The sequence below is a fragment of the Hyaena hyaena genome, unplaced genomic scaffold (genome assembly GCF_003009895.1).
Source record: "Hyaena hyaena isolate Hyena2069 unplaced genomic scaffold, ASM300989v1 scaffold_238, whole genome shotgun sequence".
In the NCBI taxonomy this organism is placed as follows: domain Eukaryota; kingdom Metazoa; phylum Chordata; class Mammalia; order Carnivora; family Hyaenidae; genus Hyaena; species Hyaena hyaena.
Window position 1 is genome coordinate 1,571,466 of NW_024080870.1, and position 20,099 is coordinate 1,591,564.

Here is a 20,099-nt window from a genome sequence, read left to right on the forward strand (position 1 = left end):
AGATCGTGAGAAGACATTTGTACAAGACAGAACAGGGCAATGAGATAGAGTGGGATCAGAGAGGGAGGTCGAGGAAGATGTGTCCCTCCTGAGGAGGTGACACTCACATTGTGGAGGAAACCAACCATGTAAAATATAGGGGGCTAAGTGTTCTTGGCAGAGGGGAGTAGAAATGCAAAGGCCCTGTGGTAGGAATGAGCTTGTAGACTGACGTGACAGAAAGAAGGCCCTGGTACCTGGAGAAAGATGGGAGAGGAAGTAAGTGGGATTAAGAAGAAGTGGAGGCCGGGTAAGACCACGGGAGTGCCTTCAACTAGAAGGTCTTAAGCAGGAAGTGATCTAGTCTTGCCTACATTTTTTGGAAAGCTAACTCTGGCAGGTCATTCTATTTCTCTGAGCCTCTGTTACACGCTAAGACACAGCTAATATGCTTGTTTTACAAGACTCTTCTTACAGTTAAATTAGATCTTGGGCGGGAAGGCATCGGGGGTACATTAGGCACACTGAAATGAACCAAACCTCAACAAGGAGAGACGGTAGAGCACTAAGTCTCCGGAGAGGAGGTACGGGCTGCAGGTAATGGAGGAAAACAGGTCTCCTGATCCCTGAGAGCCCGGCTCCTAAGAGAGGCTGTGATTCTGCGGCAGTTCCCCGCCCCCCAACTTTGATTTGACGGCTCATGCTTAGGCTGCAGTTGTGCCCCAACTAGCGTCCTATGGTGGCTTCCAACAGGAAAACTAATTCAGTTGTGTCACGCTGAGAAATCCGTCTTCTAATACAAATGTAACAGGTTAGCATGCAAAGAATGGACTGCTAGTGACCACAGGGGTTAGCAAGACGGACTCCAGAAGCCTGAGCAGTGTGCAGCCACCACTGCCCCCTGCGGAGCCCAAGAAAGCGTGGGGATTGTTTCTAACAGTGAAGACTGGCATACAGTGTAACAATGGCGCAGGATCAACATCACAACACAACCCATCAGTTCCTTTTGTAGGACACCTCCCGTAGGTACAGGAACCCACAGAAAAGGAGGTCTGTGCAAAGATGCTCAGGGCGTTTTGTCTGTAATGGCAAGAGAGTGGGGACAACGTAGAAGCCATGGGAAGGGGATCGGTAGCATCAGTTAGGGTGCCTCCTCATCGTGGATGCACGTTCTCTGCAGCTGATTAGGAAGCAAAACTGATTCCTCTGATCTGACAAAGCACAATTTGAGAAACACAGCGCTAGATAAGGAAGGCAAGGTGCAGAACGGTGTATACAGACGGCTACCATTTGTGAAAAAGGAGCGAGTGGTATATTCACCTACTGATCGAGAGCCTTTTCTGGTGCCTGGTACCGGGGTTACCGCGCTGCGTAAAACGAGACCTGGGTCCATGGAGCTGACAATCTGATGGAGAGAGACGGACAATCCACATGAAAATCCACCACATATCAGGTGGTGAGAGAAGTACAGATCGATCCCGTATTTCTGCTTGAGTTCAGCTAAACCACGTAGAATTTCCAGCACGCGACTACCCTGCCCTATAAACAGCTTTATAAGGTCTGACCTGACACACACAGAGTAAATGATGGAAAACAAACAGCATCTCCTCCAGGTAAGGAGCCCAAAGGAGAAAAAATGCTTGCTCTGCACATGGTAGGCTGATTAATTATTTTATCACACACATGCACTGCCTATTCAAAACAAGTAAATATTTTAAAATACGTAACCATAGGAGCAGAATAGAGTTGGCACAGAGAGCGGGCGAGAAGGTAGACAGGGATGGACTGAGGATTAAGAGCTAAGAAGGGGTGGAATTTTTTTAAGTGCAAAAGTCAGCATGTACGGTGACACGGTGCGGAGAGGTGCGCTCAGCTGGGAACCCAAAGTGGCCTTCTCTTTGGGATTCAACTCAGTCCCAAGGACAGCACGACTCCTAGACACAGATCAGAAGAGACCAGGGTAAGTGGGGAGGGACCTGGCAGGATGGGATGCGGTGGGCTCTGTGCCTCAGCTCACAGTGCACATGTCCCAGACGATCTCGCCGTGGGGCTGTGACGTGCAATGGATTCGTGGATGGAAGCAGACACTGCAGATGGGTCCAAGTCCCATCGTCAGCCTCCACGTCCTCGGTGCCTCCCTCAAATGAAACCCCGCTAACTGATCTTTCCTGCGGGAAATGAAAACCAACATATTGTTCTGACACAGAACAGAGAGGCATCAGGCAGGAAGGTCTCATGGCCAGAGGCAAGCTCAGCAGGGAGACGTTCTTGTTGCACAGGGATGAGCAAGAGACAGAAACAAGACAGGATGACAGCCAGACAGACACAGAGACTGGACGTGAGGTTTCTGAAGATGGGGTCTGGCATCGAGCAGCCACTTACCCGGGGCCAGGCGCAAACCCAGTCCGCCCGGTTCTATGAGTGGGTGGTAAGGGATGTGACGTGCGTAACTTTGAACTTGGCCCACATTCCCACTCTCTACCTCCTAGCTTTGTGCCCTGGGGCACACCGACAAAACATCTCTGGAGCCTCCCCGCTCCAGTCGAAAAGACAGCTAAAAACAAGGCCTCAGTGATTAGTGTCCCCTTTTTGTTATTAATTGCCTAGTTATTCATTTTGGCATGTGTGTCTAGCCTTTTATACTCCTCTAAATGCTTATGCAAAACAGCCCCCACCTTTGCAAATCCCCACATCTGTATTTTTCTGAGCCCTCCAGAGCGCTCAAGATAGGAGCATATTGTAGAAACAAGACAGTATTTAGCCTTGAGAGGATTAACGATTGTACCTACCTCTGAAAACTATTGTAAAAAATTTTTTTAAATATTTTATTTATTTCTGAGAAAGAGATAGAGACAGCATGAGCAGGGGAGGGTCAGAGAGAGAGGGAGACACAGAATCTGAAGCAGGCTCCAGGCTCTGAGCTAGCTGTCAGCACAGAGCCCGATGTGGGGCTCGAACCCACAAACCATGAGATCATGACCTGAGCTGAAGTTGGACGCATAACCAACTGAGCCACCCAGGCGCCCCAAACTATTGTAAAAATTTAATGAGATGATGTATAGGAAGCATATAACATGACTCCTGGCATTTAGCAGGCTTTCGATAAAGACTTCTCACCACTATTACCCATCCATGAATACCATAGGTAGACAGCATTAACAAGTGATAGCCAACTGGAAGAACAAAACTTGAACCCTAGGCACCCTTCCCTTGCCCATCTAGGGTGCTTCCCCTGGTCCCCAGGGACTGCCACGTCACACAACCACGAGGAGCGGCATTTAGATTGTATTCCGCGAGCACTGTCTCCCACTGGCATCTGGGACTGGGCAACATGGCAGCCCTCGCACACGCAAGTTTCACTGGATCATCACCACAACATCTGCTCCCGTGGACCCTCCCCGGACTCCTCACAGCCACCCAAGGCCACCTTCCCTCCTTAGCAACTGTCACCCCAAAAGCAACCTACCTCTCCCTCCCTCCAGTTTTCTGATTCATGAATCAATTAGAGATTATCAGGAATATCTGTGTCTTTACTGAGACGATGGCTCTCACCACTATTGCAGAAAAATGTTAAACCAGTGTTTTGAATGCTGAGATGATCTGCCCAGGGCCTCTGCCAAATAGGGCTCGAGGCTGGCAGGTCAGAGGAGTCTTAAAGGGGCTCCAGGCTACACCCTCCCCACCCCCGACCTTTTGGTAAGAGGAGAAACTGAAGCCCAGGAAGGAAAATGGATTTGACCAAGTCCACTGGGCTCACAGCAACTCTCTTCACTCTTCCGCATCACCAGCTCACCCCTCTGAACTCAGTCAGATGCTGAGGGACCCTGGATTCACGTGGGCCTCAACCTAAAAACCATTTCAAGTAAAAGGCTGACACCAGTATCCGACCCTGCTTGTACTGTGTAGACATCCGATTTCCCCTTGGGACTCACCTCTCCCCATTTACATCAGTCAAGGCTCCTGACCTCCCCAGGTCAAAGGTGGGACCCACATCAACCCATCAGACTCATTCCCCCAAGAAATCACATCTCGAGGGGGAAAACACAAATTCAGTGTTGATTCACCCTGACTGCCGAGTTACTGCAAAAGTAACTGCCTGTCATATCCTGCCTCCTTGGTCCCCAGAGAGGCCATCCTTCCTGTTCTGGAAGAGGTATGCTTTTTCTGAGCATCCCTGACACCTAGCCATGAATCAGTTTCAATCCGACCTAGCCAAGCGCTTTAAATCAGAGATCACAAATGCCAAAGTCTACAGTAGAGAGCAGGGAAAGGAAATACATGAAAACCCTTTTGGCAGTCTACAGGGGCAGCCATGGCCACATGGGGTGCACAGAGTGAAGGCCCCCAAAGACATCTATACCCTATTCCCTATTACCTTACATGGCAAAAGCCCAAAGACAGAGACCTGTAGCATACCACCAGACACCTGCTTTCAAGCCAGTGACAACAACTAGCTCACCCAAGCAAGGGAAGGAAAAAAAAAAGACTTCTTGCTGATTCCGAAAGCGATTCCAATGTCTGAATATCCTTAAATTTGGAAAATCACTTTGCCCTTCCGCACAGTGTGCATTAGATTGATTTGCATGCACTTAACAGTACTGTGTGAGCATGCTCCTAAGCCCTTAAACAGCTCAACCATCCATTCACCGCATGCCTTTGGCAAACATTTACTGAGCACGTACTATTTACTAGGCTCTGGCATCTGCAGGGTACAGGGAGGCTGAACCACTCAGCCCTGCTCACAGGGAGTTTAGGGTTAGGGTCCGCATGAGAAATGGGCACCCAAACAGACCCCCACGTTGATGATGCAGAGAAAGCAAACCTTCAGCAGAATGCCTGGCACATGACAAGCACTGAATATATGACAGCTACTGTTTATTTCCCTTTTGAAATCACTGCTTTCGTCATTAACATTAGGTTGTGAAGATTAGATCATGCAGGTAAAGCCTCCATCACAGTCTGGCACAAGGCATTTCAGAGAAGAAAAGCTAAGATAGTATTTCTAAGAAGAATCTGCAGGCACACTTAAAGCCAAGATGCATTTATAAATAGCAGTATTTGCAAGTAAGACAACTTATCTACCCAAGGCAAAAGAAAGAAAAAAAAAAAAAAACACTGTTTGCTCTCAGGTGGATTAAACCAACCCCGCTCATGCCCCAATTCTTCTTTCTGCTCATTTGCTTGGCAAATGCTTTCCTCTGAGACTGTGGCCACATCAGTTTCAGCCTTGCACAGAAAGGATTCAGAACTACGGGTGTCAGAAGTGGCTCCTGGACTTGCCTCATACCGACTTCCATGCCAAATTAGAAATTACCCCGAAGAAATGAAAAGTCTCTGTAGCTCCGTGCTCAGGGTCTGAAACCACAAAATTGGACTTTTTCCCCATAGGTGGCTGGTTTAGAACATTTAGTCTCTGATCTTAAAGGAAATTTTTTTTCACAGACGCCACCTCAGGCCAGAAACGTGGGGGAAATGTTCAGTCTTGGAGATGGTGCTGTAAAACAGCAATCTGCATTTTTCCATGAGGGAGATGGTGCATCAATGAAGTGGGCTCAAGTCACCCAGGCTGCTGAGCTTGAGGACAGAGGGGTCCCAAAAGTGGTCCAGCTGCTGGCTGGTCCAGGCCCCGCCCCTCTGCAAGTCTCAAACTGCCCCTACAACTGCAGGTGCAACCAGGCCTCTGGCAGCTGCTCACACCTCTCCTTCCTGCCAGGTAATGACTTCCTTATTCCTTTTCCTTCTCTACCATCTCTCCAGGGGTCCTGGCAATGCACGAGGACCCCTGTGGAAATGTGCCGCAATGAAGTAGGGGGGCCTACAGGATCCTGCAGGAAGGAGAAGGCTTTCTCTGTGCCACCAGAAAGGAAAAAAAGAAAAAAAAAAAAAAAAAAAGATAGCCTGAGTTGGGATTTGAGACACTGGGGACTAGATCTGGCTCCGCCGTGAACCCCATCTCTCAGGCCCCCAGCTTCCCTGTCTGTAAAAGAGGGGAAGGGGAAAAGAGGGAATCGTCCCCCTCTGCTACCTTTAACGAACTATTTCAAGGGAAATACTGGACATAAACATTCAAAGCCTGTCTCAAGCTTCACTGCACACGAGCATCACGTAGGGTACGTTTTAAAAAGTCAGGTGCCTGGGCCTCACTTCAGAGCCATTAAAGCAGGGTATGTCCTAGGGTGGTTCATGTGCATGTGGGGTTGGGAGCCAGCAGGCAAGGGAAGGAAGAGACACTGGAGGAGCGGTGTGTCCTTCTCAAGTGTGGCTCGTGGCCCTGTTTGTTATGGGTCCTTGATGAGAGGATATGGAAATCAACGGTTAAGTCTGGAAACCATCATAAACAAAGTGGCATTGCTTCAATGTCCAACTACAGCATCATTTTTGTGGTAATTCATTTTTATTGTGCTTTACAAAAGTTCCAGACAATGAAGAACTGGTAATTTAAAAAATAAAACTAGGGCGCCTGGGTGGCTCAGATGGTTAAGTGTCCAAGTTCAGCTCTGGTCATGATCTCACAGTTCATGAGTTCGAGCCCTGCGTCGGGTTCTGTGCTGACAGCTATCAGATTCTGTGTCTCCGGCTCTCTCTGTCCCTTGCCTGCTCACATTCTCTCTCTCTCTCTCTCTCCAAAATAAATTAAAAAAAAAAAACACATTAAAATAATAATAAAAAAAAGAGGGGCACCTGGGTGGCTCAGTCTGTTGAGCGTCTCAGTTCGGCTCAGTGGTTCGTAGGTTCGAGCCCCGTGTCAGGCTCGCTGCTGTCAAGCCTGTCAGCACAGAGCCCGCTTTGGATTCTCTGTCCCCCTCTCTGTGCCTCTCCCTGCTTGTGTTCTCCCAAAAATAAATAAATGTTTTTAAACAATAATAATAATCTTTTAAAATAAACATTCAAAAACCAAAAGTAGATCCTCCCCATCCCCCACTACTGTATTAGAAGCGCTGCTGTAGCGCCAGATGTCGAGCTGTGAAGTCACGTGCACCCCTCCCAAGATCCAGGCTCTGTCCTTCATCCACTGTGTGCACACGCATGCTCACTGAAGCTCTCTGGGCCTACTCTCCTCATCTGGAAAATGGCAATCCGCAGCCCTGCTATTTTTCTAACAAGTCTAGGAGTCATTGACATAGAAAACACCTTTCACAAAGCCAAAACGTGATGACCAGGAAGTCTAAAACTGAAGTCCAGCATGTTACTTTAGTACAAGGGGAGAGTTAAATGCATGAGGCACACAGTAGGTGCTCCATCAATGCAAGGTTGGAGGCTTTTCCTTACTGAGTTTCTGCACCACCAAGGAGAATGTGGACTCCGGAGCCAAGAGCTCAAACGTGCTCACTAGCTCTTGGATACAAGGCGAGTTAATTAAGTGCTCCAGCCCTCAGCTGCAAAACGAAGGTAAATAATCATGGTGTCACCCCTGAAGTTACAAGGATGAAACAAAATTAAGTACATCTAAAGCACCATGCACGGTGCTTGGCCCCTGTTAAATGCTGAGGAAACAGCAATACGGTACTGTAATAATAACCATCAGTATCATCCGTCCTTCACTCCTGCCAGGTAAGGCAGGGATGCTGGCTGTGGCAGCTCCAGCACAGAAGACCGTGGACACGGAGTCTGGACACGTCACTGAGCTGCTGCAGGTCTCAGTCAGGGCCCCTCACTTCCAAAGCCTCTGCGCGGTGCCATCTCATGGACTTCCCTCTCTCACCTCTCAGTATGTGCTAAACAGCTTACCCATCAACATCTCATCAGTCGTAATGAGCTGCGAACCAGCAGGCTGGGCTCTGAGAAAAATCCTTCCAGGGGGCAGATGGCTGCCAGAATTCCCACAGAAGCACCCCCCATGGCCTCTGGGGACCAGCCACTCAGGGGGTGGGACCGGGAAGAGGTCCTTTAAGAAACCTGAGGCAGCCCCAGGAAGTAGGCGTTGAATGAAGGACTGAAGGACATATTGAGTGAGCCTGGCCCTGCTCCACACATATTTATTGAGCACCTACTATATTTCAGGCGGTGTGCTAGGTACTGGTGAGACACGCATGAATAGAACAGATGGGGTTTAGAGTCCTGTGGCAGAGATCAAAATGGTCAGCATTTATTGACCACCTGCTGTGTGTCCGGCTCTGCCCTCCTGGATGACCCTATGAGGTAAGATCTATGATCATCCCCATTTTAGAGAAGAGGAAAATGGAGCTCAGGAAGTTGGCCCAATATCCCAGCAGTTGGTAAGTGGGGAGGTCAGGAGTCTCACCTCAGCAATCTGCTACAGAATGGACAACTGCCAGATAGCAAGATGGTAGATTCCAACTAGCTAGGCTGTTTAAAAAAAATAAATAAATAAATGTAATATTTACTTATGTTTGAGGGGGAGGGGCAGAGAGAGAGGGAGACACAGAATCCGAAGCAGGCTCCAGGCTCTGAGCTGTCAGCACAGAGCCCAACATGGGGCTTGAACTCACAAACCATGTGATCATGACCTGAGCTGAAGTCGGATGCTTAACTGACTGAGCCGCCCAGGCGCCCCTAGGCTCACCTTATACCACATCATAAACAAAAACAAAAAGTGATGACCACCAGTTGCTCCTGGTATTCCGGTTATATTCCAAAGCTAGACACCAAGGCACTTCTGAATCTGGAGTAACTCGGGCAACCAAGGCAGTGGTTCTATAAACACCACTGGAAGCCAAGTAGAAAACACTAGAAAGATATTACATGGCCTATTTGCTATTTTCTCCAGTGCTTATGGTTCTTCATAATGACTGTTTCAAGTCTGTATTAGGATTACAACTTTATAGATGAGGAAACTAAGGAGGAGATTCATTTGGTAATCTTGCAAAATCCTAAAACTACTAAGGGGAACACACCAAGATTGAAACACCGACACAAACCCATTTTCTACTATTACCACTGATGGCCGAGTACTGAAAAGTCCTCTATAACCAGCGATGAAAGAAACAGGCATGATGGGATTAACACAAGCAGAAAGCCTTCTGGTATTTCCTCTTGCCCTGGTTCAACAGCCTTTCGCAGGAAGGAAAGCTGTCAGTGTAGGTCGATCTAAACGGGCACTGGTGTCTCGCCAGTTGAATCTACAGACAGAAATAATACCAAGTCCGTGCATTTCCATAGGCGTTGTGAAGAGGTTTTTGATATACACTGTGTCAGCTAATCCCCCAACAGCCCTGGGAGGCGGCTCTGGTGCCATTTTACGTATAAAGAAAATGAGCTTCCAAAACAGTGAAAATAGTGAGGGCCAATATACGTTAGGCAAGTGCCTGATGCATATTACCCCATTCAGTCCTCTCATATGAAGCTGGCACAGCGCCCTCTGTTTGGAAGAGCAGATTGGGGCTCAGAGAAGTCAAATGACTCACCCAAGTTCATTTGGGTGGTCAGCAAAGCCTGAACTCTAATCCAAAGACATGCGCTTAACCAGCAAGGCCTCCTTCCTCTTCCAGGACAGATAAAGGCTCAACTTGTGTCCACCAGACTCCCATGGGAGTCTGGATTTGTGGCTCATAGAGGTTCTTGTCAAGACTTTATTGATGTCACACACAGCCCTGAGCAAAGATGGGTTTCAGAGTCTCAGCCAACATACGTCTCTGCCACCTCCTTCCCGTCTCCTAGTGCCTGCCGGGAACCACACCAAGGACCACAGGGGGCCTGGCTTTCAGAGACTTTCATGTTGCAGGCCCACGCAAACCACAGAGTTAGAGTGGTACCAGGAGAGGCCTCAATGGTGCTGGGAAGGCCCACGGTTGAGCAACACCCCCTACTCCCCGCTCACTGAAGAGGTAGACACGACAGCTTTCCCGCTGCTTGGCACTATATTGTGTCAAGTGAGAGTCATCGAGTGGCGTGAGAGACCACTTGTAGACGCAGAATGGCTCTTTGGTTCGTTGGCTGTTCATTTTGTGAGGAAACAAAGAGAGCTTTTAATTCAAACACAGCCTCCCTCCAACAAATTAACCCAAGAGTGAATGAGAAGGAGGTGACAGCTCAAGTAGGGGGTGTCTGGGGAGACCAGAGAATTCAGCTGGGAGAGGGTCAGGCAGGAGGAAGAGAAAGGGAGGGGGGAGGAAGAGAAAGGGAAAGGGAGAGGGGTGGGAAGAGATAGGGGAAGACCACGGAGGGGAGAATAAAGAGATGTGGCAGAGATTGGGGGGCTGACAAGGAATAGAAACGGTCACGGGTGCGGCTGAATCACGAAACTTTCATGTTTATTGGAAACGTGGCTCCAGGGATTAACACAACGTGTAATGTCTCAACTTGCCAGATTGGGGAAACAGCAGGACTTCTAGAATCTGCTGAAGGGGCCAGAGTGCCTTTGCATCTGACTCCAGGAAAAAGACAGTTTGCCCCAGAGGTGAAAATGAGAACCCCAGGGTAGCATAATAGGCAGGGTCCACCCAAGGGTACTGACAAGAGCCACCACCCCATGTCCTGCCTGGCCGTGACAGCCAGACTCAGCAACGCAAACGCTACCTGGTGGACACACAGCCTTGTTTCCAAGGAATCTTGCTCCAGACCCAGGAGACTCCCAGACTAGGGCTTTGGACGGGATTGCAATGACGTTATGTGTCCCAGGCAGTGGAAGTTTCCTCCAAAGGAAAAGGGGAAGCAAATGAGGCAGACCATACTTGGCGGCCAGGGTCTTGGAGTCAACCCCAAGGCAGCTGCTCTGACACCCAAAGCTGTCTGGCTCCACGCTGTCACTGTTCTCAGCCCTGCCTCCTTCCTGGTTATACCAGCTCCGTACGATCACCAAAGAGAGAAGACAAAAAGATGCAGAGATATCCGGAATTCCCCACCCAGGGGCAACCGCCTAGGACACAATCCAGTGGGGCGAGAGCAGCTTAGATTTTCACTAACTGCACGATTTGGGGGGGGAAGGCATTTCACCTTCCTGGGCCTCCCTTTCCACATCAGTTCGACGGAAGTAACAAAATACGAAAAACTAAAATGCGTGAGGCACTGTCTGACATGTATAGGAGGCTATTGCTGTTATTCGTAACGGTTATTATTTGCACCTGCTCTTTCCTCTCTTGCAATGCTCTTCCTCAAGTACCTGCAGGGATCACGCCTTCTCCCAGTTGATCCGTCTGTTCTCACATGGCTCCTTCTCAGCGAAGTCCCCTCTGATGGCTCTCTTTAAAATCGAAAACCCGTGCACCAAGATTCTAACCTTCCCTTTTACCCTTCCCTGTGGTTTCTCCCTACTGGTTACCAGCTGGCATATTACGCATTGTCCTTGCTTATGTCTCTGTGTGCCTCCCCCCACACTAGACCGTTGCCCCCCAAAAGAGATTTCTGCCCATTTTAGGTATCTGCATCACTCACAGCTGAGACAGAAAATATATGAGCTGTTTATAGCTCCCCCCACCTCGGCACCTGCTTGAAGGTATGCAGGACCTTATAAGCAGCTGTCTATATTACAGATGAGGAAGCCAAGACCCATAAGGAGATCTCGTCCAAGATCTCACAGCAAAGTTTAACAGTTGTGCCAGTAAGAACACCCGATACCAATGTTGGAAGGCAGCGCATCTCCCCTGGGTGCTGCCTTGTCTCAGAAACCACTTCCATTACCGAAGCAGCAGGGTGGGAGCCGGGTTGCCAGTGGTGGGCCTGCACTGACTAGCAATGTGAGGTTGACGTGTCCCTCAGTGAGTCTATCCGGCCATCTGCAAAATGGAACAATAAATCTTGCTCTTACCACCAACCGGCTCTGCGCTGGGCATCGGTAGAATATTTTGGAAAGCATCTTGGCGTCCGTGGGGGGAAGGGAGCCTAGTGAGACATGAGGAGCCCTTGCTGGTGTGCTATGGGGAGTGCTAAAGTCAGCGTGCTCCCAGCAGGGGCTGGTCCGGTGCCCGTGACTTCCCACTCAGGGACTCCCCTGCCCCTCGTCACAAGCAAGGGGATGCTGTCTTAGTAAAGGAGAGAACCGAGGACGCTGTTGAGCCCACGAACCAAGCACTCTCTCTGCTTGGCTGTTCCTGCCCTTCCTCTTCCCAGGCATTCCACAGACACCGTGGGCCTCAGACACAGGACCCCTTCCACCCTGTCTGCCCCACTGCCTTGGCCTGGACAAATCTCTCCAGGAAGCATACACTTTCACATGCACAGGGTCTCCCCCAAAGAGCTCTACTTGTTACAAGATGTTCTACGGGACGTGGCTCACATGCCTTTGGTTTTCTGGGGAGTCGCTGTCAATGCCATCACGGTCGTTGGTGGCTGACTTTCTCTGTGTGGCCCCAGGCCAGACCTGTGCTAAGCACTCCACACGGCACCCAGTACTGCTCACTCCTACGACCACTCCATGAGGCAGGCACTGTTGTTACATCCGTTTTAAAGATGTGGAAAAGGCACAGAGTGTTTAATTAAATTCCCCACAGTTCCACAGTCAGTAAGTGGCAGTGATGATTCAAAGCCAGGCATCCAGCATGGCCAGAAAAGACGAGGATGGTGACAGCTATCTGCCCAAAACAAACGTGCGCTCCCCTTCACATGAATAGCGTGGCCTTGTCCCTGGAGACAGATGTCTGGCCAGGAACTACATTTCCCAGCACCCCTTGCACCTGGGTGTGGCCACAAGACTCATTCTTACCAACAGGACATGAGCCAGTTTAAAAAGGTAAGAAGATTTCTCCTCTCCTCCCCGGCTCCATTGGCTGGTGTGGAACATTCTAAGGTACTGAAGGATGTCAGAGTCACAAGGTGACAGGGACTGCGTCCTTAAATCCCCACAAGATGGGAAGCTGCCTGCTGACCTGCACTGGACCACTGGATGTGTAAGAAATAAGTTTTTATTGTTAAGTCAGAGGTCAGCAAACTTTTTCCAATAACAGGCCAGAGAGCAGCTATGTCCAGCTTTATGGTTCATACAGTCTCTGTCACCCAACTCTGCCGTCACACCCTGAAAGCTTCTTCAGGCCATCTGTAAACAAACAGGTGTCACTGGGTTCCAATAAAACTTTATTTACAAATTAAAACAGACAGCGGGCCAGACTTGGCCCCCAGGCTGGAGTTTGGGAAACCCTGTGTCAAGCCATCAAAATTGGGGGAGGGGAGAGGAATGGTCATCAATAGTCCTTGTCGGCTCCCTGATCATCCATAACCATACACATTCAAGGGATCTCACGGTACAACCCCGCCCCCTCCCCAAAGCTTGAGCAGGCCGGGAACCCAGGCTACAGGCTTCACTGCCTGTGCAAACGGGAAGCGGGAGTCCCCAGAGGGGACATTCCATTTCCCAGCCAATTCGCACATCCTCCCAACAGCTGTAGTCATGTAGATTCAAACGAAAAAGAGTATTTTAAGAAAGAGGACAGAATGCTGAATAAAACATTAAATTAAAAAAACTAAACACAGCACTGAAAAGTTAATGTCCCAACATTTATTTGGAGGGCGAAGTCTAGGTCTCACGTCATCTGTGCACGATGCAGCCAATGAGAGCAGAAACCGCAGGCGGTGATGGAAGCGGAGCGCAGGCCAGGAGCCGCCCCGGACTGCCCACGGGCGGGAAGAAATCCTTCCGGAGCCTCTTCCCATCATCTGCACGTTCCCGAGGGAACTGACCTCGTAATCATTCAATGCCCTGAAATGTACGATGGCATTTCTCTCGGCATTTGATGCTACTGCCAGTTATGGCACAAAACGTAATAGACACGTTTGAGTTTCCTTTCTCCCCATCTCTGCTCCAGACGCTGATGCGATTGCTTTACAGACGTCTTTACGACCAGGACTCCGCCCCGCAGGCAGGGTGGCCGCAGCTCTCTGCACCAGGTGCTCCGTGGGCAGGGCGCTGTGAAGTCCCGAGGGTGCCTGCTTTGGTCTCCTGCCCACACTTTCTCCTGCGGATCCATGCACCCCAGGAAGGTCCCCAACAAGGAGCAGGACATCTTCAGACAGAAAAGTGGTTTCTTTTTTTTTTTTTTAAGTTTATTTATTTATTTTGAGAGAGAGAGAGAGAGAGAGAGAAAGCGGGAGAGGGGCAGAGAAAGAGGGAGAGAGAGAGAATCCCAAGCAGGCTTTGCACTGTCAGTGCGGAGCCTGACTCGGGGCTCAAACACTTGAACTGTGAGATCGTGACCTGAGCCAAAACCAAGAGTCGGATGCTCGGCTGACGAGACCCCCAGGCGCCCGAGACAGGAAGCTTTTCTCTCAGGTTCTTGCCACCTGCATTCTGTCTCAAGCCTGGGACTTTTTCTTCTGTACTTTTATAGTGATGAGTTACAAAGGGGCCGATCTTCCTTCCTTGTCTCCTCTCTAGCCATCCCCCCTCCTCTTTCTCTGCTGAACCTCTGCTTTTGGGGCCAGGAGGCGTTACCTAGAAATTTCGGTGCAGGAGGATCATCAGCAAATAGTCACTGACATCTACAATGTTTCAGGCTCCAGAAATACATGAGTGAACAGATCACAGTCACTGCCAAGGTGCCCACATTCTACTGGGGAAAACAAGACATTCATCATGTGTCACCCAAAAACGTAAAAAGTAAAGCCTCTTTGGTTTCATGTTTCCTACACTGTCCAGGGGGTGGGCTCTGTCACACTGTCATCTGGCATTAAAATATACTAATGCTGGGGCACGTGGGTGGATCAGTTGGTTGAATGTCTGACTCTTGATTTCAGCTCAGGTCGTGTTCTCACAGTTCGTAGGTTTGAGCCCCACGTCGGGCTCTGTGCTAACAGTGTGGCACCTGCTTGGGATTCTCTCTCTCTCCCTCTCTCTCCCTCTGCCTTGCTCATGCTATTGCTGTCTCTCTGAAAAGACACAAAAAATTTAATAAAATATGCTAATGTTCATGGGGCCATGTAGAACTCTGAGCTTGGGAAAATGGTGGGGGGCGGGGTGTGTGTGTCTTGAATTGGAGATTAAAAGGCTTCAGCTCAAGTCCTTCTGCCACTGAGTTCACGCCATTCCCCAGCTTCCACAGGCCTCTTTCCATTCCCTGAATAGAATCTAACTCCTCAACATGGACTTCAAGACCCCACGTGATCTGCTTATGCTACTTCTCCATACGTACCTTTTTTCTTTTTTTAATTTTTTTTTTAAATGTTTTATTTATTTCTAGGAGAGAGAGAGAGACAGCGTGAGCAGGGGAGGATCAGAGAGAGAGGGAGTCACAGACTCTGAAACAGGCTCCAGGCTCTGAGCTGGCAGTCAGCACAGAGCCAGAAGCGGGGCACGAACCCAAGAACCACGAGAACATGACCAAAGCGAAAGTCGGACGCTTAACCGACTAAGGCACCCAGGCGCCCCTCCATACGTACCTTTTATTCCCTCTCCAGTCCACTGGCTTCTTTCCTGTTCCACACATACAGAGCCTATTCCCACCTTGGGGCCTTTGCACCTGCTGGGCCTTTAACGATTGCTCTTCCCCCAGATATGCACGGGGCTGCTGCATTCACTTCCAATGTCAGCATTTTAAAGAGGTCTTTCCTATCTAAATGGCAGCCGATACACTATTGTCTTGCCCTGCGGCTATGGACTGAATGTTTGTGTCCCACCAAAATTCACGTTGAAATCCTAACCTTCCATGTGATGGGCCTTTGGGAGGTGACTAGGTCACAAGGGTGGCACCTGTGAATGAGATCAGTGCCTTTACAAAAAGAAGGAAGAGCTTTCTCTCTCTCCCCCGTCCCTCTCTGCCCTCCGCTATGTGAGGGCACAGCAAGGAGACAGCCGTCTGCAAGTGAGGAGACAGGTCCTCACCGGGAAGTAAATCTGTTGGCACCCTGACCTTGGACTCTCCAGCCTCCAGAACTGAGAGAAGTAACTGCGTGTTGTTTAAGGCGCCCAGTCTATGGTCACTTGTGGCAGCCGCCAGGAAGGGCTGAGCTGACCCCAGCTTCCAGTTTTCCTTCCCAGACCACATCACGCCCTGACGCGGGCTCTGCACTTGCTGGTCGTCTAGAACATGGGTTTGCAAAGGCTCTCTGTGGATGATGATACCACTCGGCAGCTCTAACTAACCGCGCCCGCTCTGCTCACCTCCTGCCAGGCTTCCGTGTAGCTGTGAGAGGATGCTTCCAGAAGGTACATCTGATGCTCACCACTACCCCCCACCGTGGCTTTGAAATCTTCGGTGGCTTCTCTCTGATCTTAGGATAGTGATGCAACTTCCCAAGGTGGCCTGCAAGCATCTGCGCCTGCCCACCTTTGTCCTCACTGCCCCAAGCTGCAGTCTTCTATGGCTTGCTTTTTTCCAGACTTTTGCTCCAGTCCCTCCTGCCACAGGGCCTTTGCCCAGGCTGCTCCCACTTCCTGGAACACTCTTCTCACCTCGTCCACTCACCACCTCCTCATCCTTGTATCCCAGCTTCCATCCGCGTCCCCAGACAACCTCTGACCTCCCCGATGGGTCAAAGCCCCTATCACCTGCCCTTGTGGTGCCTGTGATTTCACAGGACTTGGTACAGGTATTGTATTTTCATTTAGGCAATCCTTTTTTTTTTTTCATGTCTGTCCCTTCTTCTGGACTCTGAGCCCCACGTGAGCAGAGAGACCATTGCTTTTACTACCTATTGTACACTCAGAGCCTAGCACAGAGTAGGCTTTCCAGAAATGCACGAACAAACAGCTACAGGAGCATGATTTTCGCACAAGCTACTTAGTGTTTGCTGAGCCTTCAACAGTGATAGCAGGGATGTGAGGGGCCTCGGTGAGATAAAACGTAGAAGTGAGGATGACGCTTTGAAAAGAGAAATGGGCTTGGGTTGCACAAACTAGCCGGCTACTTGAAGACTTGGGGCCATGCATCCCTACCTCTTGCCTCTGACCCAGTGAACCTGAAAGCTTCCAGAAGACACCTGAACCCAAACACCACCTCTGCTCAGTTTCCTTAGCGGACATGCACAATTAAAAGTCAATATATCAGAGGCTCTCCACACCAACCCAGCAAGTTGAGCATTTACCGTGTGTTCTAAGGGCTTTGTATAGTGAACACATGTAGCCCTTGCAACCTATCATTAGCCTCATTGTACAGATGGGGAAACTGAGGCACAGAGCAGAGAGAGGACCGTCCAACACACACACAACTAGAAAGTGGTGGATGTGGGGTTTGAACCCAGGCCTTCAAGTGCTGGTCCATGTCCTGAACCATCATGCAGGAGGATTGAACCCACATGATGCCAATGACAAACAAGGAAACTGAGGCCCAGACAGGCTTAATCACATGTTCTGCCTGACTCCCAACTAGAACTCAGAATATGAAGCCACCGCTTGCATGGAAGAGACCAGCGTCCAATGCCCTCACCAATGGGGACCCCCAAACCATCACCACGCCATCCTGCCCAGCACGCCAGGCTTCGAGGACCCCCCAATGCCCCGGCTAGGCAGCACCTGCACTCCTGGGCATAATATGTTTGCATCTGTCCTGGGTCATCTCTGTGACATCCCCAGGTGCCTGTCCCTGGTACCGCCACCTGTCATGTCAACCTTGGGCTGTAATTCAGTTCCATCAAGATTCCACCACACAGAACCGGGCAGAGTGAAGGTTACAGTCAGGTCTGTGTTCAGAGAATTCACTCTTTCACCCCTTCATTCATTCATTCTGTCGTGGAGGCCTGGCCCGATGCCAGGGCTGCCTGAGGCACTCAGCATGCCAAGGAGAACCCAAGGGACGCTGCCGCCAGCACCTCAGATTCACGAAGACACAGAACACACCAACGAACGAGAGGACTGGCTTGCAGTGATGGAAAGAAGCAAGGTGATGTGGAGGAAGAAGCTGATTAGAGAGATCTTTAAAACAGGGCTGGGGTAGGGTGCCTGGGTGGCTTAGTCGGTTAAGCGTCCGACTTTCGCTTAGGTCACGATCTCGTGGTTCGTGGGTTCGAGCCCCGCGTCGGGCTCTGTGCTGACTGCCAGGTCAGAGCCTGGAGCCTGCTTCAGATTCTGTGTCTCCCTCTCTCTCTGACCCTCCCCTGCTCACGCTGTCTCTCTCTCTCTCTCTCTCTCTCCTAGAAATAAATAAAACATTAAAAAAAACACAACAGGGCTGGGGTCTGCCCCGGACAAGTTCCACGCCTCTGTGCAGGTCTCTTAGCCCTCCGAGCCCCGGTTCCCAGATCCGTGAGCGGGGACGGTAACATCTCTGTGCACGTGAAGTGGTCAGACATGAAGGCTACGCTTCGGTCACGCCAGGTGCCAGGCATTCAAGCGTGAGCAGGACACGGTCTGCAGCACCGAGGGGACGACCTCATCTGTCCTCCCCGGAGCCTGCCCCCTGCTCCTCCCAACGCAGCCTTCTGTGTGCAGCCCGTGCCTGTTTACCGCCCGCCAGAACCGGCGAGCTCTCCGGCCCCGGCAGCCCGCCCTGAGGAGGGCGGGGGAGAGGCACCTTCCTCCTCCCACCGCGCTGGGTCATTGAGCAAAGAGGAGACAGAGGCCGACGGGCCCACTTTCTGCCCCTTCCTTGGTTTTTCCCTCTTGCCCCAGGGCACAGAACCAGCAAGGAGAACCTGCTAAGAGCCCTCACTGGAAGGACTCACATCCTCACAGGCCAGATGGTGACATAGATGGATGTCTTCATGCAGCCGGGCTGCCGTGAGCCGAGACTGGCAGGGTGACGGGCAGACCGTGCTACGTTCTATGTGACCAAATCACACTGCTCCAGAGTCAACGGCCTGTCATCCTCTGCCTTCAGGCTGGGTCGGGGATCAGGGCAGCTAGCAAATTGGGACAAAACTGACCCAGATATGATAGAGCCAGCCTCTGACGGGGGAAGAATCATGATTTGTTAGCTACTGGTCAAGGTCAAGCGATAAAGGAGTCAGTCATCTTTTAATAGCCCCAGTGGGAGAAAATGGGTATAACGATTTAGGAGATGTGTTGGCTTGTGGCATTCTTTTTTTTTTTTTTTAATGGTTTTTTTTTTTTTTTTTAATTTATTTCTAGGAGAGAGAGAGAGAGACAGCGTGAGCAGGGGAGGGTCAGAGAGAGAGGGAATCACAGACTCTGAAACAGGCTCCAGGCTCTGAGCTGGCAGTCAGCACAGAGCCCGACGCAGGGCTCGAACCCACGAACTGCGAGATCATGACCTAAGCGAAAGTCAGACGCTTAACCGACTAAGCCACCCAGGCGCCCCTGTGGCATTCTTAAAGGCTGCCCACATCAAGGCCTTCCTGGCCTCGCCACTACACACATATGCGCACACACACATGCACACATGTATTGACACATGTACACAGACACACATGCATTATACATAAAGAGACACAAACATGTACGTATAGGCACACAGAGTAGACACACACATGTATTGTATATAGACCTATACACAAACATGTGAATACATACGTGCGTCTGTAAGGATGTGCATGTATGTAACACAAAGACATCTATAAAAAGACACACATACACGTAGAGACAGACATACAGATACGCACCGACATACAGGCAGGCACTTGGTGTCCGTATTTTCTCAACCTCCGTCATTCAGAAACCACCTTTGTGATTTCTGCCGTGTGTGGAAACCCCCTATTTTATTAGTAACACAATACCTTTTATAAATCGAGTTGGGGTTCACCTAAATCAATTTATTCCAGAAGACAACTTTATTTCCGGGGCCATCGGTGAAAAACCAGCACCATTCACCAGGACATAGAGGCAGCCGTACAAATACATACAACAAACATAAGATAATGCCGGCGAACTGCAGCTGGGGACGGGAGCCTCAGTCACACGTCTACTAATGTTCCAGTGAGAAGGGAGAGGGGAAAAGTGAGGCAGGAGGTGGAAGACCTCGGAGTCAGACCTCCTCCTTGACCTGATCTGGAAAACTGGGCAAGAACGGAAGCGGGGCCTGGGATTCCGCCGGTCTGATCTGGTGCCGGCGTGAGCCCCTGCCTTCGTCTGCAGCCTCCGCTTGGAGAAGCCGGCTGGAGGCGCGTCCCAGCGACCTGTCGGTGGGGCATCCTGACAGGTCCAGCCGGCCTGCGTGTCACCTGCTCCCACTACCCGCGGATGCTTCGTCCTATAGCAACTGTCCTAGGCTCCTTCAAGAGCCCCCGTAAAGTCTGAGCTCTCCAGGCTTTCAAATCCTTCACAACTTGACAACTTCCTTGGATTTGTCCTCACTTCCCGCCGCAGGCCTGTGCTCGTTTCCTCTCCGCTCCTCATGTGCTCC

General features: G+C 50.3%; 1 protein-coding gene across 1 annotated transcript in view; it reads right to left on the bottom strand.

Annotated features, from left to right (window-relative positions):
- Nucleotides 1-20,099, bottom strand: part of GRIN2A (glutamate ionotropic receptor NMDA type subunit 2A) — a 362,947-nt gene that overhangs the window by 208,303 nt on the left and 134,545 nt on the right. The gene's annotated exons all lie outside the window — the stretch shown is intronic.